The 21,867-nt window shown below is 47.7% G+C and overlaps 1 protein-coding gene across 3 annotated transcripts in view; it reads left to right on the forward strand.

The window, feature by feature from the left end:
- Positions 1 to 21,867, forward strand: part of APBA2 (amyloid beta precursor protein binding family A member 2) — a 176,563-nt gene that overhangs the window by 64,187 nt on the left and 90,509 nt on the right. For 2 of the 3 annotated variants that reach the window (XM_074353929.1, XM_074353928.1), the window contains exon 3: positions 13,894 to 13,947. The exons of the other annotated variant lie outside the window; for it this stretch is intronic. The gene's annotated coding sequence lies outside the window, so the exon portion shown is untranslated. The remainder of the gene's footprint in view (positions 1 to 13,893; positions 13,948 to 21,867) is intronic. 3 annotated transcript variants of the gene reach the window in all.

The following is a 21,867-nucleotide window of genomic DNA, read 5'->3' on the forward strand; positions in this document are numbered from 1 at the left end:
ATTTGATAGAACTCTCCTGTGATGTTATATACATTTGAAGATGTTTCTATTTGTTTCAATGGAAATTGGTTTGTGTGTCTTTATGTGTCTACTGAGGTCAGTTTGGGTAATTACGTTTTCCTAGAAAAGTACCCTTTTAAAAATCCTGGTGCACATTTATTAGCACAGCAATGTAAAAAGTGGCTTCTAATGATTTTTTTAATGTGCTGTTTTATTGGTTATTTCCCTAGTAGCATCATTTCTTATTTTGTGTCTTTGTGTGTTCTCTCTCTCTCATAATGAGGTTAGATAGTGGCTTGCCTACCTGTTTTTTTCCCTAAGAATCAGCATTTCGTATGTTTGTTTGTTCTGTTGTTTTTCTCTGTTCTGATTCATGAATTTTCTACTCTGATTTGTCACTCTGCTCTCACTATGGTCATTTGGAAAAAGAAAAAATTTAATTGACATCTTTTATTATATACTAGTAGTTCGAATGGCTCTAGATAGATAGGTAGTTACCACAAGTACTGGAAGAAAACACAGATAAATTCTTTTATAATCTGCAGGTGGGAAGAATTATGATTAAGAACCCAAAAGCAACATAAGAAAGGATTGACAAACTCAACTGCATTAGTTAAAAAAAAAACTTTTATAATAAAGGAGAAAACACCATAAGCAAAGTGAAAAAAAAAACAAATAAGGAAAAATTAATTGCAACAGAAATCACAAATTTCATTTCCCTAAAATATGAAGTTAATGAAAATGAAAAGGAAAAAACCAAAAACCCAGTAGAAAATGGTGGAAAGTTGTGAACAGCTAATTTATGGAGAAATAAATGCAGATGGTCTTTTAAGTGTATGAAAAGGTGTTCAACCTCTCATGGAAGAGAAACGTAAATTAAAATTTGAGTAGGGCTGTAGCTCAATGGTAGAGTGTGTGCTTAGCACGTGTGAGGTCCTGGGTTCAATCCCAGGCCTTTAATAGGTCTTCCTTTATGTCTTTCAACAAAGTGGTGGAATTTTTCTGTAAAGGTCTTGTCTTTTTTATACTAGCTTGAATCCTAGGTATCTATTTTTGGCCACTGTCCAGGACATGTCTCTCTGGCAATGACCTTTTGTGAGTGTTGAGGTCTGTGTGTTGATCTGCTGTCCAGCAGTCTTGCCCAGTTGTTTGTAGTCTTTGGGATTTTCTCTGTGGACAGCACATCCCCTGCAAATAATGCCAGTAGGATTCCATCCACACCAATCCTCATCCTTTGATTTCTTTTTGTTTTCTTCTCTCTGTAGTTAGGAGTGACAAGACAGTGTCTGGCAGAAGCAGTGATGCTGCGAATTCTTGTCTTGTTCCTTCCTGTGGGGGGCTAATGGTCTCCCATTCAGTACGGAGCTTGCTGTGGGCTTGTGTGAGATGCTCACTGCTTGTGAAGCATCCCCTCTGGCCCTCATTCGCTCTAAGTCCCCCTCCCTTTAGTTACAGCTGCTTGTTGAACGTTATGAAGTCGTTTTCCCACGTCAATGAGGCATCTGTTAATGAGATGACAGGGCACTGATGAATAGCGGTTCTAGTATTATGCCGACTTGACGTTCCAGGGATAAATCCACACTTCATCATGGTGTGTTGGCTTAGACGTGGCTGGGTTCACTTGGCTAGTGTTTTATTTGGGACTTTTGCATCTGTGTTTATAAGTGAGTTTGGCTAGAGTTGACCTCTCTCATTCTTTCTTCCAGGGGAGGGGTAGGCTTGGGTGACGGGGTGGGCAGCGATGCAGCCGGAGGTGGGCCTGGCCCCACCTGCCAGTCTGGACACATGGACGGGCCCTTGGAGAGCAGGGGCAGACCGGGTTGGGGGAGGTTTGAGACAGACAGCAGGTGTGATGGAGGCCAGACGGATGGAGGACAGGGACTTGGACACAGCTCCCCAAGGTCCGTGGGACTCTTGTGGGTTTCTGGAACCTTCAGCATTGCTGCAGGTGGGCTCTTTCTGTTGGGCAGTTGTGGAGCAGAAAACCCTCCTGCAGGTGGCCTCCCCCACGCCCATCACTGCGCAGGTCCCAAGTGTGGCCTCCTTGGTGTAGACGCTGCTCTGTTGAGGCCTATGGGGGACATGGGCAGCTGGGTAGCCATGTATCCCTGACATCACCCAGGTCCCGGGGAGAGCCTGGACTTGACGGTGTCCCCAGGCCAGTGTGAGCAGATGGTGTTCTCCCTGGTGCAGTCTCTTGGACGGAGGCTCAGTTCAGGGTGAAGCGGACCTGGGGCCCTCTGACCCTGGAGGTGTGGCCCTAGCTATGACTCTGAGCAAGTCACCTACCTCTGGATACTAGATCTTCAGGTGTAAGACAGGCAGACAGAGAGGTCCAAAATTGATTTTGCTGATCCTTCTTTGGGTGTTTATATCAGTCAGTGAAAGAAAGAAAGGAAGGAAGAAAGAGAGAGAGAAGGGAAGGAAGAAAGGAAGGAAAAGAAAGAGGGAGGAATGGAGGGTGGGAAGGGAGGAAGGATGGACAGAGAGAGGGGAGGGGGGAGGGAGAAGGGGAGGGGAGGGGAGGAGCAAGCCAACACGGTAGCTGGCTGGTCACCAGAGCAGTGCCTACTTATGAGTCTAAATAAGAGAACATTTCAACTGTACTTCAATTTTTAAAAAGTCAAATAAAAAAAAGAGAGAGAGTACATTTCTGTCAGAAAGCTGCCTGGAGCTTTTCTGTAAGCACTCATACGTGAACCAGGGTCAAAGCTGTCTTTCAGAGAGTGGGAGGTGGTGCAGAAATGTTGGCTATAAATTGTGCCTTTTCACCTACACGGTTTTTAGACTCCCAACTGACCATTTAGGCTTGTCCTGTTGATTTTGGAGAAGTAAGTTAAGATTGGCTTGAGTTCAATCTAATTTCTGCTACATTTTGATTGTGTAAGGCTTGAATGGTGGACCTGCCTCCATGCTTGTAAAGGGTTAAGGATTTTGTGTAAACCACAGCGAGCACAGCCCAGTATTTTGACCCAAGGCAGGACTCAATGCAACATAACTGAGCTTTCATTCTGTTGCTCTCTGGGCTGGCAAAGTCCTGTTACCTCCCTGGGCCTCAGTTTCCTCACTTATGAAGACACTTGAGGTAACAGAAAACCCATCCCACAGTGACGTAAACTTTTCTTGTGTAAGTGAACAGTGTCGGTGGATGGTTTCAGGCCAGGCTTGATCTAGTAGCTCGACCTTGCTATCATGGGTTCAGTTTCCTCTCTCAGCCTTCTCTTCTATTATGTCAACTTCATCCTAAGACCATTTTAGTAAGAATATTCTGATTGTGTATATTTCTGCTTTGGCAATACAGGATTTATATTTGGTCCTCAGAGTACCCATGTCTTATTTAAAGTCTAGTCACAGGAAAATAAATGGATAAAGATGAACCCAAACAAAACAAAACAAAACAAAACAGCAGCTTATCATGATAAAGCCAGACTGGAAAGAGGCCTTTGACAGCCAGGACCACCTCAAGGACACACTGATGATGTATTGAGAGCTGCTTCCTGGGAGCATTGCATGCCTGCCTGAGGGGCTGGCGCCCAGCCTGCTCTGTAGACTCGGGGTTAGAGACCTCAGTCATTGCCCGGCTTCAGTGATGACTCCAGGTTATAGTCATCTCTGTGTGAAAATGAAAACGATCATGAAATACATCAGGCAGCCTTGCACATGGATGAAGGTCCTAGCACATACAAGGTCACAGGTGTATCAGGGGTGGAGGGGCCTTTGGTGAAACTGGGAGTCATTTTATGTTGCCTGCCCATGTCCCTGCTTTGCAAGCCGGCTGTGGGATTCCCCGGAGAGAAGACCCTGCAGAGACAGCACTTTCCCCTTTTGCTGGGCTTGGATTACCGTCAGAAGCCGGAGGTTTGGCTGGTGTTAACACTTCTGCAAACAATTTTGACCCTGCCACATCTCCCTGTGTGTGTTCTGGCCCTGTGTGGGGAGGGGTATGCAGGTGACACTTGCCTGAGCAGACCCCTGTCTTGAAAGTGAAATTCATTTCCTTGCCTTTATTTTCCAGATGAGAGGCTGGGTCTTGGTGGCACATGTGTGGGGAGTGATGGGTTTTAGTGTTGACATGAATCCTGCTGCCAGGGTCCTGTGCTAAGATGCACTTTGCGGGGGCCTCACATGGCATTTTTCTTTCTTTTCAGTTTTTGCCAATACATTATTTTCTACAGTCTCTTCTAGGATACTTTAAAAAAAAAAAAAAACAACAACCCAAACTCGACTTTGACTTTTCTCCTAGCGGCTGGGGTGGGATGTGGAAGCCCCCAGGTTATGTGGTCCATTGACTAGGTGGCCTCCAGGAGGGGTGTCATCTTGGACACCCCCCCCCCAACTATCAGCATGTGAGAGAGCCACCACATCACTCCCAGGATGGGCTAGAGGGTCCTGGTCTGCAGACAGCTCTGCTCAGCTGAGCCCGTTCACCCACCAGGTGGAGGTGCCTCCCAACCAGTGACTCCCAAGACAGAATCCTGTCTTCTCCTGGACACTCATGATTCGGGAGGGTGTGGGTCCAGGGGATGTGTGGGAAAGGATTTCAGAGTGGTTTAATGGGACTTTGTGACCCAAACCACCCAGGCCACTCATTGGTTCCACCACCAGTGGGCCAGGGTCCTGCTGAGGTATAAGTGGTGCTGGGAGACCCTTGACCTGCTTACCGCAAGAACTCGCCTCCCTCTGGACTAATGAACTTCCTCTCTGAAAATGCAGCATCCCAGGAGGGCATCTGGACCCTCCTGGGTAAGCTCCCAGTGACTGGGGTTTGGCTGCTGGGGGTACGCAGGGGACAAGCTAGGGGATCCTGGAATCGGGGAGAAGAACCCTTGCTTTGTGCCAGGTGCCATCATTAGGGACCTGGGTCTGAGGTCCCCCCAGCTGAGGGGCTCACAGAGGGTGGCAAAAGGCACTTCTGGGGGCAATGAGTGCTCGGGTTGGGGTGGCTGCAGGGCAGCAGGGCTCGGCTGACTTTCTAACAAGAGACACATGAATTTCCCTTAGTACCTGGTGGCGCCGCAGTGAAGCCACATGGGCGATCCCATAATACCAGTTTACAGAAGGTTACTATTGTCCCCATTTCACAGCTAAGGAAACGTCATAGGTCACAGAGCTACTGAGTCCAGAGCCAGAATGCTCCCTCAGGCCCCTGACTTGGCCCCTCAGCCTTGATTTTCTCCAAGGAGGAAAGTCGACCATTATCCTGAAAGCTGTGGAGGGCCTGAGGGAGCTCTAGGTCCTGCGGGTCTTCTCTGTTTCTGATGCGGAGCCTGAAGTTCCGGGTGATGGGGGATGGTTGTGGCCACAGCTCATAGGCACGGAGGTGGGATTGATGTCAGATCTTGGACTGAGACACCGCATTACCTCACTGCCTTCCTCCCATCTCTGGTGCCATCCAACTCTGTGCCCAGATAGCTCCATAGCAGGGCTGCCTGCCGCCCCAGCTCTCCACAGGGATGAGCTCGAGGTGGCCACAGCAGGGAAGTCTGGGGACATCACACCCTTTGAGCTTGTGTCTGAACTGGGTCCTGGCTGGCTGAGGAGAGATGTTTTAAACCATCACAATTCCCAGTGCAGCTAGAGCCCTTCCCTGACTGCATCTCCTTGTCCCCCACACAGAAGTAACTATTGTCCGAGTGTGATGTTTAAACTTCCTACATTTGTAAGCGTACCTCTGTCTATTATTTTTGCCCATCTTTACTCATGCTGTAAATGATACCAAATTGTGTGCTTTTTCTGTAGCTTGCCTTTCTTTTGCTTCACCTTGTGTCTGTGAGATTCAGCCCTGTGAAAACGCGCAGCTGTAGTTCCTACTTTTTCACTGCTGTGTGACGCGACGTTTCCTCATAGGCACGTGCTGGTGTCTGTTCTCCACTGGTGGATGCTTAGATGGTTTCCGGTTTCTTGCTGTTACAGACGAGGCTGTTAGGAATACTCAGTGTGTCTCTGTGTGACCACAAGCCAAATTTGTCTGGGATATTTAGCCAAGATTGGAATTGTGACATGCGAGAGTGCAAGCGTCTTCAAGTTTCCTAAAAGCAGCTCACTTGGTTTCCAAAGTGGGTCTCCTGATGGGCAGTCCCCCTTCTCCGCTTCCTTGACAACACTTGGTCTTGTCAGATGTTTTTAGTTTTTGTCCATCTGGTGGGGAAAGTGGAATCTATCAGGGGTCTTCATTTGCATTTCTCTGCCTGCCAGTGAGGTTGAATATCTTTTCATATGTCTATATGAAACTTATATATATATTTATTTCACACATTTAATATTCTGTGAATTCGTGGTTCATACCCTTTGCTCATTTTTTGGTTTTCTTATCGATTTCTTAATGCGCCTTCATTTGGCTTATGTATGATAAATGTCTTTCTCCATTTCTTCCTACCAACATAATGTAGAAGGCAAGAGCATGGACTCTGGGGCCAACTGGCAGAATTACATCCCAGCCCTAGCTGCTGTGTGTGTGGTGATTTATGTCTCAATGTATCGGAAACTTTCCATTTTATTCAAGAAATCGGTTCCATGTTAAAAGCCTTGATTAAAGAGAGTTTTTATTTTTTAAAAAACCAAACTCCCCGCATGGCCCTGATACCTTTTCTGTGCCTCAGTTTGGGCGTCTGTAAGATGGGTGTGATGGGCATCGTCACCCCCTCACGGTGGTGCTGGGAGGATGCATCGCCTCTGGGTCATGATAGGCACAGGACGGACTAAGTAAACCGTGTTGCCCTGGCCCTGCGTGGTCCCATCAGACCGCAGGCGTGCTCTCCCTAGCGCCGTGTCCTCGTTTGATGAGATTGGCAGACAGTTCTCTCTGGCTCCCAGCCACCTGGATGACCCTCCCTTCAGCATCCCCAAGCTGCCTGAATAGAAAACGAAGTCCCAGGAGACGATGAAGGGATTGGAAGGCAGCAGCCTCCATGCAACAAAAACAAAAACCTCGCTTGCTAAGGGGAAAGTCCTAACGAGGAGAAGCAGGCAAAGCCGGGCGCCGAGGGTTGGTCTCAACCCTGCGCTTCACTCCTGAGGGTCTGTCTGTGCAGACCCCCTTGCAGACCCTCCTTTCCCCTCGCCCTGGCCTGAAGCTCCACTTCTTTATACCTCAAAGCCAGGCAGGAAGTCCAGAACACAAGATGGTTTAACATCAAGGGAGGATGTAGCTCAGTGGTAGAGTGGATACTTAGCATGCACGAGATCCTAGGTTCACTCCTCAGTATCTCAATTAAAAAAAATTTTTAAAGATGATTTAATTTCGAGAATCACTGGAGAAATACGTCAGTGTCGCAGTGTCAACACCCTGCCACCAAGAGCACAGGGAGCTGGGCTTCTGTCCCCGAAACACGGTCTGCTGCTCAAGAACAAGTTTATCCAGGATGGAGGTCCAATTGGGTCAGAACACCTTTGGTTGATTGAACCTCAACGTTAATAAATTAGCTCAATACTGCAGTCAGGAGTTCTTGGGTTTACTGAGTAGAACCTCAGAGGATTTTACAGAAAAGCAAACACAAAACAATTAGGTAAAGTTGCTGAATATTAGAACCAGTTTGGGTTTATAGCAAATTTCTGGGCTTTGAAACGGATGAACTATACCACCTCTCTATTGTAAACTCTGCCTTTGGGAGGCCTCTTGGGCCCCACAGAAGGAAAACAGAGAGACCCCTTCGGCAGAACGGTCCCTACTCAGTAAACTGATTGCATATGAAGAGTCTCTGTATGGGAATCCGGGGCAGGAAGTGAGGAATCTAGTGGCAAATGTTACACATCCCCTGTGGCCCCTCACTTCCAGACTTGGAAAGATGAACTTCCAAGAATGGAAGGGTTTTTTTTTTTTTTGGGGGGGGGGGGGATGGTATAGCTCAGAGGTAGAGTGCCTGCTTAGCATGCACGAGGTCCTGGGTTCAATCCCCAGTACCTCCATTTGAAAAATAAATAAACCTAATTATCCTCCAAAAAGAATGGAGGTTTTGGACCATTTTAACAGTAGCAATTTATGTGTTATTCTTAATTAAATATTTGCAGATCATGTTTAGAAGCCACCTTCTCAGTCAAAACAATTGTTTTTGAAACTTGGGAGAGGAAGTGTAAGTCCAGTTTGTTCCCCAAACAGTTGCACAAATGAGAATCTTAAGGTTTGAGCTTTTTCTTGGCTAAAGATCCAGCTTCTTGCCCACAAGGAGAAGAAGAATCCAGGCTGGTGTCTATAAACAGAGTTACTAGCATGTGGAGACTTGACTTTGAAGCTAGCTTGGGGGCTCAGTTGTTTCAAATTTAAGCTTTTGACTTATAAGCAGCCCTCAAGCTGGGGCATCCCAACTGGATCATCACTGTCCCCCAGCCCTCAGCCCTCATCCCCATAACATGGGCTGCGTCTTCCTTGTCCATCTGGCTCCGGGGACCAGGAGCTCCCGTCTGAGGTCAGCCCCTGTTTCCCCACGGTGACTGATCTATGGCCAGTTCTTGGCATGGTGTCCTGGGGCCCCAGTCCTCTCTCTGCTGTGTGATGACCCTGCTTTGCCCGTTTGTCCCTGAGGAAGCAGCAGACCTCCTGCCCCTACCCCTGTGCCACAATAAATAACATATATCCCAACCTGGGGGAGCATTCACTGCCCCCCCCAATTCCATCCTGGGATTCCAGCCACACCCGAGGGCACATCTCACTGCATCCCACCTTGGGCAGCTTGGCTGAGTGGCGGGGCCAGGTCCCAGGAAGCCACCTTGAGCAGCAGCTTACCTGCCAGAGGTTGACCTCTGCCAACTGACCATCGCTTCCTTGAGACAGCCCAGTGTAGGTAAGCCCCGAGTCCACCTGGGCAAATGTGAACTCCCATTCCAAGCTTTCCTTCATGCAAAGGTGCTGAGAGTCCCACAAAGACCTGACTTTCAGTGCTGGCTGCAGCCACCAGCCTGGTACCAGGAGGAGCCACACGTGAGCTGGCGGTGCTGCGCTGATGGTCCGCCTTCAATGCACCTTTGTAAGGTGCTCATCAAATTCCACTTGTTCGACATCACAGCATCCCAGACATCCCCACACCTGTGTGCCCAGGGCCCAGCCCCTTACAAAGCACAGGGTTGCCCATTTAACTTGAGGAAATGCAACCAGAGTTCTCAGATCAGCTGGAAGAAAAAATTCGATTTCAGACAGTGGGTTGGTGATTCTGCTGTGCCGGCCTCCGGGAGATCAGTCTACCCATCTCCATGCAGACTTCCCGCCTCTGCCCTGGACGTGTGACCTCCAGCCCCTGCCCCTTACTCCCAGGTGCCCTCCCAGGGGCCCTCCCAGGTCTTGGAGTCCATGAAACCTGAACTTTGCGGGAAAGGGCTTATGAAGATTGGTTCTGATGCCCACTGCCACCAGCCCAGCTCCTGCCTGTGCTCCAGTGCCAGAATCTCCCAGTCTGGGTGAGGGTTCCCATGAGCTGGCCTGTCACTGGCCGTGGCCCTTCTCCCGGCCTCAGTGGCTTCCTCTCTCCGGCCCCTCCCCCAACCACCAGGTCTGCCGCTGGGCCTTGAGGGTCTTTCTGGATCTGGGACCCCCCCACCGATTCCCCGGCCAGAATTTCAAAGGCAGCTGACCCCCTTCTTCAGCAAATTGATGAACCATCCACTCAAAATGCGATTTAGAATATCTGTTTACCTCCCGAGCATCTGGAAACCTGGCATTTCAAAGGCTATGTTTGAGCCGAGATCCAATTTACTGCCAGAAACGTGCGTGGAAAGTAACGGAGACCCACCGATGGCAGTGGAAGTGGCGTCTTGTGAAAAAATTAATCCTGAAACCCAGTGCCGACTCCCCAGCAACCGAATTCATAAGGGAACCGAACCTCGTGGGGCTTGAAGTCAGGCAGCGGAAGGGCTTTTTGCTGGAAGTGTTTTCCCCTGTGCCTGAATCCTGCTGTGGCTCCAGCGCTGGGGCGAGGGCCTGTCTTTCTCTCCGGGTGGATTCCCGGGGCTGGGGGCTCTGGACCCTGGAGAAGCCCGACGTCAGCACATGGACAGAAAGTGCCTCTGCAGAACCTTCTGGGCTCCTATGACTCTGTATTTCCTGTTTCACCAGGGAAGTTGGGCTACTGGATGATACCCTAAAATAAGACCAATCTGTGAAATGGGCCACTAAGTTGGAAAGTGGAGTGTTTTAGCATCGTGGGGGTACATGTGTGCTGCATTTCCAGCTGGAGGTTGAGCAGGATGAGGGGGTTATTGCAGGCATGCTTGTCAATTCCTGGAAGAGCCGGCTCTTGGATTTCCCTCCAGTCACAAAGGACTGAGAGGGTCCCTCCTGCATCCAGAGTGGGTCGGAAGGGAACGAGGACACGTGTGTGGCACAAGAAGGAATGGGCTGGGCCATCCACAGCTGGGGAGAGCCTGAATGTTCCACTCTGTGTTTGAATCTCCGGGTTCGTCCTGGCTGCTGGACCGGTGTGGGCCACCTGGGGGTGCCTGGCCAGGTGGTGGGTGGACACGGAGTCAAGGAGGCAACAGCTGACCCCCAAGGTCTTCCTGGATCTCCACACTTGCGACTTTGTTGGACTTGTCTTTAAGATGAACTGTAGTAGAGGGTGGGGATAAATTAGGAATTTGGGATTAGCAGATGCTAACTACTGTATATAAAATAGATAAACAACAAAGTCCTACTGTACAGCACAGGGAGCTATACTCAATACCCTGTAATAGCCTATAATGAAAAAGAATGTGAAAAAGTGTGTATATATTTCTATAACAATCTAAAGGGGATGGAGAAAGCTTAAAAAGACATAATCACTGTGCTGTACATCAGAAACTAACCCGACATTGTAAATCAAGTATACTTCAATTTAAAAAAAAGAAAAGGAAAAAAAAAAATAGGATGAACCCTCTGTTTGGACGAAGGTCATCAAAGGAACACAAGCCCACTGTAGCCAGTGCCAGCCCGAGGCCCCGGGAGGGTGGGAGAGTGCCTCTCTGCAGGGAAGAACAAATTCGTATTTTTCTTTAGAGAAAATGAAAAGTGGTGCTGGGTCCAAGCGGTAGGTGACCTTGCTGCTGAGTTGAAATGCTGCTGGGGAAATGAGAGAAGACGCACATGAAAAGAATGCTAATGAATCGTGGTGGACGGGAGCCCAGGGCCCTGGGTCCCTGCCATCCACAAGGGGTGCCTATAAATAGACACTTAAAAACCGATTCTAAATGGAGTTGAGATGCAGGCCGTTTCCATTTCTGGAAGAGTGTTATGTAAGGGGCTAGGGGCCCGCTGTCATCCCAGACTGCTTTGATGATTCCCTGCCTTTGTTGGGAGCCCGCGTGGAGCCAGCGGGAGTGCTCTGGCTACAGGGGGATGAGACTGTCCTTTCAAGAGACTTGCAGACCAAGGGCAACAGAGGGAGAATGGTGGCTGCCTCCTCCGAGTGTGGCTGGTCCTGGAGATGCTGGACTTCTGGGTGGATGGGCTCCTCCACGGGCCCATGGTGTTCAGGGCAGGGGTGGCTGGGGGCCCAGGATGGGAGGGGTGATACAGGAAAATGTGGGTCAAGAGGATGGCCATGTCCCAGGTCTCAGTTGAGTCTCTGGGATGCACCCTGCCAAGTGTGGATTCTTGGCTTCACACAGGAAAGAATTCAAGAGTGAGCCACAGTTGAATAAAAGTAGATTTACTCAGAGAGGTACATACTCTATAGACAGAGTGCAGGCTGTCTCAGAAGGCGAGAGAAAGGCCATGAGATATGGGGGTTGGGTGTTTAGTTTAAAGTGAAAGTAGGCACACTCCATAGACAGAGTGCTGGTCATCTCACTCAGAGGGGAGAGCGGCCACGAGGCGCAGAGCTGCTAGTTTTTATGGGCTGGGTAACTTCATATGCTAACAAGTGGGAGGATTATTCTAACTACTTTGGGGAAGGGGCTGGGATTCCCAGGAATTGGGCTGCCACCCACTTTTTAACCATGTATGATCAGCCTGGGAGCTGTCATGGCGCCTGTGGGTGTGCCATTTACCATGTTAATATTACAATGAACATATAATGAAGCACAAGGTCTATTGGAAGTCAAATCTCCTGCCATCTTGGGCCTTAAGGTCTACTGGGAGTTGAATTCTCTGCCATCTTGGTGCTAATGGCTGTGTCGTTCCTTGAATGGCTGTGCCCTGCCCCCTTCCCTCCTGTCTCAAGGGGAAGAATGTGTGTGGAGAACTCCAACCTGTCTGGGCTGGAAGACTGAGGCTTCTGGCCCCTTCCCTCCATCCTCCTTGGTCACGACTGGCCAGAGCTGGGGTGGGGGATGCTCAGGTTGACAGAGACCTTCCGGGCTGAACTGCTTGAGGTCACAGAGCAAGCATGTGACAGGGTGAGGAATTGAGGCCCCAGCTCATGGCTCCCAGGGAAGGGTCCTTGCTGCTGGACGTGACATTTAGGACACGCACTAACCTGCAAATCACTTCTCTGGGGAGCCAGTTGCTCAGATGGTGGGGTTTGGAGGCAGGAAGGACATGGCCCCAGCTGGTGTTCGAGAGGGTTTTGTGGGATTTCACCTTCCCACCCTCCTTTAAGGCCGTTGCACATTTTACACGTGGTGACGTGGAGGTCGATGCTGGGAAGGGACGTGAAAGGCAGCAGAAGCAGCTACCCTGGGATGGAAATGGAACAGCTCTGCCAACCTTAGGCCCCCCTGAGTAGACGCAAGCAGGTGACGCTGTGTGGGCTGCTCAGAACGGACACATCTTCAACCTTCCTGGGGACTGACCATCATTGTCCTTTGTCTGATCCGGAGGCATCTGCACTGTGCCTGTTTTGTGTTGCCCCCAAATTCCCAAATTAAAACCCACTGCTAGCAACGTCTGTCCAGGGGGATGAGAGCCACTGTCGGGCTTCCTTAGGAAAGTGACAACACGGAGTCCAGAGTGGACCTTTGTGACCAGGTAGAAGCTTATCTGCTGGTGCCAATTGGTTCATCTCGTAGAACTACAGTGGGTTCACTGTGGTAGGTATTCAAAGCCTTGCACTAATTTAAATTTCTATTGTCATCCCCAAAGAATGACATCATCCCCTGTGACTTCAAACCCCGGGACCAGATTGAAGGGGAGACTCCGCAGCAGCACAGCTGTTCAGGAAGCGCTCCCAGCCCTTCTGCTCCCGGGAGGAAGCCATTGCTGTGGTTTTGAAAGGAGCCGAGAAATTCCCTTATAACTGCTTCTGTCTTCAGCCAAAATGGAGGGCGGAAAGGGATCTGGATGGATGTTTCAGGCCAGCACATCCCCGTCCTCTTGTCCCACCCCAGGCTCCCCATCCAGGTCATCATCTGCCCGACCTTGAGTTGCTGATCCAGCCCGGGGGGCCTTGCCCTCCTGGTGCCCTTGAATCTGAGGGCCTTCCTTTCTCCCCAGTTTTGTATCTGCAAAACGTCCTCTGTTCAAGAGGAGGGTGAAACTTGATGGCCTCTTTTCTGTTCTGTTTCCGAAACCATGATGCCCCGGGAGGAGGTGTGGACTGGGAAGCCCGGCAGAGAAGATGCCAGGTGGCCTGCCTCCTCTCTCTTTCCTTTAATCTCTCCTCATTCCCCCCCCCCCACACCCACCTCTTCGGAAAGTGTCCCCAAATACTGGTTCTGCCTGCTAGTGGGTCAGGCTTTGTTGTGGGGAAATACATATTCATGAGGACTTTCAGGGGTTTATTGAAATGCCGATAGCCTCTCCTCGCTTTATTTGCCCAACTGTGATGTTAAGGCGGTCACCACGTGATGCAAGACTAAAGACACGTTTTAATTACTTGTGTCGGGTAATTTCTGATCATCTCATTAGAACTACAATCGGCTTGCTGTGACAGGTATTCAAAGCCTTGCGCTCATTTAAATTTCTGTGCTTGCAAGAGCTCTCTCTATGTGAGCGCCCCGGATCATTTCTGAAACCAAAGTAATTTTCTCTTTTCTTCGGTTTTATTCCAGAAAGATTTCATCACTGGGAGGTTTTCCAGGACATCACCAAACCGCTCTTTTTCGGTAAGAAAGAGGAGGGCATCTCGCGTGGCATGACGTTTTGCTTCTGACCTGTGTGACACGGGGCCGTTTTACTGGAGGGACGTTGCCCTCGGCGTGGGACTGGGCAGTTGTCCTAGTTTTTACTCCTGGGCAGCTGTGTTACTTACGTATAATCAGTACTAACCTGAGCACATGGGGTCTGAAGCTGGGGTCTGAGTCACAGCCAAGGGGCCGATGAGCACTGGAACCACTGGGGGGCGTTTCTGTTGCCTGGAATCGCCCCTCCCCTCCCCCGCCCCGTCCCCTCTCCCCGGCCCCGTTCCCCTCCCAAAGTGCGCATGCCCCGCCCCTCATTATACTCCGTGCTTCTGTAAACCACAGTCCTCATGGATTCCTTTACTTGGGTAACTCCTACTTAGATTCCTATTTATTTATTTATTGGTTTTTTTGGAGGGGGTAATTAGGTTTATTTTTACTTCTGAAATTTATTTGTATATTTACTTATTTATTATTTAACAGAGGTGCTGGGAATTGAAACCAGGACTTCCTGCATGCTAAGCACCAGCTCTACCTCTGAGCTATCCTCTCCTCTACTTAGATTCCTATTTATATTGAAAGCAGCTACACACCAGCAGCAGTAGATCCCATTTGAAACCTTTCTCCATCGAACCTTTGTCTGTGACTAGTCTGCTGGAAGTCTACCATTTTGAAATATTAGGATTCCAATTGGAAGACGCTTACTCTGGTTAAAAAGAGTGCTCCTAAGGTGACCAGGAATGAGGGGTGGTGGCCCCATGGGTGAAGCTGTATGGTGGCCCTCATCCCGCAGACCCACGGTTGGCACTTGGCTTGCTCTTGGCCCAAAGGACCTAAGGGAGCAGATTTGCACAGGTGCGTAGCCCAGGTGCCAGCCGAGCGACTGGTACAGGGGAAGTTTGGAGGAGATGGGTTCTGGGCTGAAGATGCTTTGAAAGACACCAGACTCTTGCTAGTAGGGGAGCTGGTGTGTGGGTTGGGGTAAGTTTGAAAAAGAGAATGTCGTCAGTAGTGAGGAAGCTGAGCCGGGTGTGGTGAGCGTGATGCCCAGAGCACGTCTGAGCATCTGGTGGATTCCGTGGGTCCTTATGCATTCAAGGGAGGGAGTATCTGCCAGTCGGATGGGCAATGCTGGGCATCTGTCCAAGGTGTCATAGGTAGGGTGGCTTTGGGACTCCCAAAGGAGAGGTGCATTCCCAGTGGGGAAGCTCTGTGCCAATTCTGAGGATGAAGATGACCACCAGTGGAGATGAGATACTGGAGGGTCAAGACATGGTTCAGAACCATTGTTTGGCCTCTGGGACAGCAGAACACAGGCCTTGCTGCTTGGAGCTGCTGGGAGACCACCGTTTTGTAAAGCAGGGTAACTGCACTTATCTTACTTGTTAACCCAGCATCTAGGTAGCTGCTGTTACTCACTGTGCTTTGCTTGGGTGCAAATTCCCTCACATCACATTGGGGGACGTTCTTGTCACAACTGTCCTGGGTGGATTCCACAGTGGCTTTGTGGGTGTTGGGGTGAAGTACATTCATAAGGCACCTAGAAGATGTAGAACAGTCAGCTCCCTCCAAGGAAATGGAGTGGGTAACTTCACAGGAGTGGCCTGATTTTTCATGGGTTTTGGGCATAAGAATCTTATAGATGAGTATTTTTTTGACCTTTGACAACCTTAAAGTTGTCAGTCTTTAAAGGTTGTGAATTCACTTTTGTGCCCCCAACAGGACCTTTTCTATCCCATTTGACTCTCTGTTTAGTCATAAACAGCCTTAAATGCAGTAGATGGGTCGACCCATCCTTTGTGAAAATGGTAAAGAAGTTTGGGGGGTTTCTGGAAAGGGAAGTGCTTTGGATTGTTGGCTGTAAGGGCAGCTGGTGAAGGGAGGCGTTGCTGATGGGGAAGCAGTCTCACCGATTACAGTGAAATTCTGACCTGCTGGGAGCCCAAGCCACCCAACTCCATCCACCTTCCAGGGACTGTCCACCATGGAACTGGCTTCTTGAAGATTTTCTTAAGGAAACTGGAATTGTCATGGCATTCTGATGGAACTATGGGGCAGTTCTGTTTGTGCCTCTACGGTAGAAGGTATTTCCTTCTTCTGAGCCCAGAAAAGACCTAGTGAATTTTTATGTATCCCGAAATGCCATTAGAGCATTAAAATCAATTGCAGCTGACAAGAGGCTGAGGGCCCTTGCCAGCCGTGCTCACCCATCTGCGGTGTAATGGGCCCGTCGTTTAAGTGAATATACTCATCAGGGTTTTCTTCCCTGCAGAAAAGCATATTTCTTCTGTGACAGAAAATTGGCACTGAAATGGATATTTTTAAAATGTCAGTGATGCAAGAATGAATCTCTGTAAGATGAACTTGGGAGGGAAGAGACCTGGGTTTGTTTGTTTTTCTGCTGCAAACAAGCCTTTCTGTAACTTCAGAATACTCACGCTCAGAGTGTGTCCGCTGTCTTTTCCCAGGATAACTCTGTGAATATGTTTCCACAGTTTAGGTTTGGAGCTGAGTCCTATTTCTTTATCCCCTCACTGGGAGAATGAAATCCTAGGCCTCCCTACTCCTATGATATCTCTGTTCTACAGGCCCTTGATCTGTGAAATGCATGAATCAGAATTATATAAATTCCAGTGATTATCCTGAGGCAACGTGGGAGGGATTAAGAAGCTGTATTTAAATTATGGTCAAGGCCCAGAAAAATACGTCAAGTTAGAAGATGTCGTGTTGGTGAAAATGGCTGCCTTGTAGGGTGTTAGCATGCCCTTGGCCAAGTTCAAAGACAGAAAAATGCATGTCAAACTGGCCAAGGATGTTCCTAAAGTATAAGATCCTAAGAGAAGCAGAGAAGTTCCCAGATACCAGGCATTGGAAGAAAACACAACGTGGAGTGAAGGGAAAGCTGGCATAGGAGAGGGGTGGGCAGTTTCCTGACGGGGAGCTGCAATTAAGATTTGTGATGTCTGAGTAGGGAGAGACTGAATGGGACCAGTGGGACACCCTGTAACAAATTCCCATGTGTCCAGGAACCCAGGAGATGGCAGACGTGTTGCTGACCAAGTGGGAAATGATGCAGGACAGGTGGTTGTCCACATGGGAAAAGATCAGATGAGATCCCTACCTCACCGCATACACATGAGTAAATGCCGATAGAATTCAAGGTCAAAATGATGAGCAAGATGTTAAAATCCATAGAAGAGATTTTCCGTGTGCCCTCAAGGCGGGAAAAGGCAAGACCCACGCACATGAGCATGGACCCATCATAAAAGACTGGTTAGTTGAACATTATTAATACCAGCACCTTCTTTTTTTTTTTTATTGAGTTATAGTCATTTTACAATGTTGTGTCAAATTCCAGAGCAGAGCAAAATTTTTCAATTATGCATGAACATACATATATTCATTGCCACTTTGTTTTTTTGCTGTGAGCTACCACAAGATCTTGTATATATTTCCCTGTGCTACACAGTATAATCTTGTTTATCTATTCTGCATATGCCTGTCAGTATCTACAAATTTTGAAATCCCAGTCTGTCCCTTCCCACCCCCTGCCCCCTTGGCAACCACAAGTTTGTATTCTATGTCTACGAGTCTATTTCTGTTTTGTATTTATGTTCATTTTTTTTCTTTTTAGATTCCAAATATGAGTGATCTAATATGGTATTTTCTTTCTCTTTCTGGCTTACTTCACTTAGAATGACATTCTCCAGGAACATCCATGTTGCTGCAAATGGTGTTATGTTGTCATTTTTATGGCTGAATAGTATTCCATTGTATAAATATACCACAACTTCTTCACCCAGTCATCTGTTGATGGACACTTAGGCTGTTTCCATGTCTTGGCTATTGTAAATAGTGCTGCTATGAACATTGGGGTGCAGGTGTCATTTTGAAGTAGGGTTCCTTCTGGATATATGCCCAGGAGTGGGATTCCTGCGTCATATGGTAAGTCTATTCCTAGTCTTTGGAGGAATCTCCATACTGTTTTCCACAGTGGCTGCACCAAACTGCATTCCCACCAGCAGTGTAGGAGGGTTCCCTTTTCTCCACAGCCTCTCCAGCATTTGTCATTTGTGGACTTTTGAATGATAGCCATTCTGGCTGGTGTGAGGTGATACCTCATTGTAGTTTTGATTTGCATTTCTCTGATAATTAGTGATATTGAACATTTTTTCATGTGCCTATTGATCATTTGTATTTCTTCCTTGAAGAATTGCTTGTCTAGGTTTTCTGCCCATTTTTGGATTGGGTTGTTTGGTTTTTTTCTTATAATGTCATATGAGCTGCTTATATGTTCTGAAGATCAAGCCTTTGTTGGTTTCATCATTTGCAAAAATTTTCTCCCGTTTTGTAGGTTGTCATTTTGTTTTACTTATGGTTTCCTTTGCTGTGCAGAAGCTTGTAAGTTTAATTAGGTCCCATTTGTTTATTCTTGCTTTTATTTCTATTGCTTGGGTAGACTGCCCTAGGAGAACATTTTTGAGATGTATGTCAGATAATGTTTTGCCTATATTTTCTTCTAGGAGGTTTATTGTATCTTGTCTTATGTTTAAGTCTTTGATCCATTTTGAGTTTATTTTTGTGTGTGGTGTAAGGGGGTGTTCTAGCTTCATTGCTTTACGTGCTGCTGTCCAGTTCTCCAAACGCCATTTGCTTTATTCCGTTGTATATTCTTGCTTCCTTTGTCGAAGATTAGTTGACCAAAAGTTTGTGGGTTCATTTCTGGGCTCTCTATTCTGTTCCATTGGTCCATATGTCTGTTTTTGTACCAATACCATGCTGTCTTGATGACTGTAGCTCTATAGTATTGTCTGAATTCTGGGAGAGTTATTCATCCAGCCTGTTTCTTTCTCTTCAGTAATGCTTTGGCAATTCTAGGTCTTTTGTGGTTCCATATAAATTTTATTATGATTTGTTCTAGTTCTGTGACCAGCACCTTCTTTAAGCGAAGGGACACTAGATAACATTTAAAGCAGATTGCCTCCTAGAATAAATATCTGTGATGCGTTTGCCGGAAGGGATTAGTATTCTGTCTGAATAAAGAATTCTTTCAGATCAATAAGAAAAAACAACACAGTTGAAAAAAACGGGCCAATACTACGAAGAAGAGGGGGTAGGGGTGATACCGTTGTAAAACCTGAACGGTGTATTTGTGGAGGTTTGTTACATCATCCTCTCCACTTGCTTCTGTGTGTTTGATAAGTTGGGAGAAGAAGAGGTTCTGTGAAACACCTCAGCATCTGCCCACACACCCTCCCTGCCCTTGTGTCCTGGGTCCCTCGGGCAAGGCTCTTTTGTTCCTTTTTATTAGCTCACCCTCTCAGTCGCTGTAATCGCTGGATTCCTAGGCTCACTGCTGTACAGACCATTCTGCGTTGCCCTCTTCATCGAAATGGTTAGAACTTCTGTTTTCCTTCGGCTTTATTGCCATATAACTGGTCTACCAAAACAGTGCATGTTGTTAATGCATGCAACTTGATACACTTGAACAGGTGGGTACACCTGTGGAACCATCACCACGATTCAGGGAATGAGCAGACCCAACACTTCCAGAAGTTTTCTCCTGTCTCTTTGTTTTTTCTTTGCTTGTTTTATAGTGAAAACACTTAACGTGAAATCTACCTTCTTTAAAAAATGTGTTAAGTGCGTAGTATTCCTCGTGGTTAACTATGGGCGCTAGGTTGTATTGGTAAGTCTCTAGAACGTATGCATCTTGCATAACTGAAACTTTGTATCCCTTGAAGGACAACTCCTCATCTGCCCTCCCCCAGCCCCTGGCAACCGCCGTTTCAGCATCTACTTCTGTACCACTGACTATTGTAGATGCCCGTGTCAGACGAATCACACAAGCATCTTCCTTCTGTGACTGGCTTATCTCACATAGCATAATGTCTTCCAGATCCATCCATGCTGTTGCAGATGGTAGGGTCTCCTCCTTTGTAAGCGCTGAGTAATATTTCAGCATATGTGTAGACCACATTGTCCCTATGTGTTCATCTGGCTATTGGACACATGGGTGATGTCCATGTCTTGGCAGAGTGAGCTGAGCTTTGCATGTTGGTCTGGGTCTTCCTTCAACAGTAGCGTCTACACAGCATCTGCTCTTTCTAGCTCTGTGTGGCTGTTCCCTCTTCTATAGGCTTTTATCTGTCTTGACAGACGGGGCTCATGGGCTCCCCTTTGTTGGTGGGGTCTTAGCTAGACACTCCAGCCACATTTAAGCCTGTCTGTGCTTTCCTGCCTGACCGCTGATTGCTCTGTAGACTTGGATACCTGCCTGTCCCACATCCTTCCCACTGTCTGGTCCAGCACCTCATGTATCATACATGCTTGGGAAGTCTGCGATCTTTAAGATCCAAAAATCTTCTTATACTTTCAGAGGCTCACTTTCCTCATCTGTAAACTGGAGACTTGTGACTTCAGGGGTGATCATGGGAAGGCACTGCATCATGGGTGGGGAGGGCAGAGCACCTAATAGCTCCCCATTATCATCAATTTCCTTCCCTGGAGCAGGAAGAGAGAGGGCACAGAGCTGGCCGTTTGGATTTGCTTTCCAACTTGGGGTGTGTGTGTATGTGTGTGTGTATGTCTGTGTGTGTGCCTGTGTATATGTATTCAAATACTGGAAAATGTCTGCTCTGACACCAACTTGTTTTTTTCAAGTTGCACATTAGGAGAGGAAAAATTCATCTACACCTTTTTTAAAAGATGAAAAATGTGTTAAGAAAAATAGCACTCTGAGCTGCTACTAGGTTGAGCCCAACATAATTAGTGTGATTAAATTAAAGGAGGTTAGTCATTTCTGTATGTAATTTTTTATTAATGATATTCAGATCTAATTAATGAGATTCAGTTCTAATTAATTCCGTGAGTCTGTTCACTGGTATTCTCAAACCGTGCATGTTCTGTGGAGTCCCACAGGAGATGTTCCTGAAAATAATAGGGCGCGTTCAGATCAGGCTGGGACACACTGTCCTGCCCCTTCTCGGAGTCCCATAGCGTCCTGTTAAAGGCCTTGAGAAGTCCTGCAAGAAAGCAACTCATTTAATTCTGTTTAACGTGTCATTCTCCAAACTTATTTTTACCACATGTGCTTCTAGATACACCAGGAGATGCTAATTGAAGTCAAAACAGTTCTTATACCCTAGCTCGGACTGGGACTGGTTGATGAGCAGCGTGTTTCTGGAGACATTCCTGAAGTCTTCCCAAGAGACAGTGCTGGGGTCTTCTCTTTTGGGACAGATTATACTGCAAAGAGTTTTGTTCTTATCCAGTCAGTGGTGGCCACAGACTAATCTTGGGCAAGTCACTTAATCTCCTTCAATCAGTTTACACCTCTGCAGGGAAAAATTGGGGGCGGGGGGGCTGTCATGGTGAAAGGTAGTACTTGGAAGTGCCCCCTCTGCTCCTGCCCCTGCCCACTTTGGGGCAGACACTCCGATTTACCAGGAAGGCTGTGTCATTGACTGTGTCCTGGACTCAGGGGTCAGATCTGGGACTTCAGGGAGAGGGTACCACTCCCCTGCTGCCAGCAATGTCTTTACAGGAGGTTTCAAAGGGAGCCCCCAACCTCCACTTTGATGATCAGCCACTTGGGGAAGTGTCGAGTGTGGTGGCTAGACACCCTGAGTGTTCAGGAGGGTTAAGGATGGACCCTGGGCAGGCACACATAGAAAACAAACTTATGGTTACCGAAAGAGGAAAGGGGCGAGAAGGGATAAATTAGGAGTTTGGGATTAATAGATACACACTACTATATATAAAATAAACAACAAGGTCCTACTCTATAGCACAGGGAAGAATATTTAATAGCTTGTAATAACCTATAATGAAAAAGAATATGAAAAGAAATACATATATAACTGAATCACTATACTGTATGCCAGAAATTAACACAACGTTGTA

The sequence above is a fragment of the Camelus bactrianus genome, chromosome 27, assembly GCF_048773025.1.
Source record: "Camelus bactrianus isolate YW-2024 breed Bactrian camel chromosome 27, ASM4877302v1, whole genome shotgun sequence".
NCBI lineage: Eukaryota > Metazoa > Chordata > Mammalia > Artiodactyla > Camelidae > Camelus > Camelus bactrianus.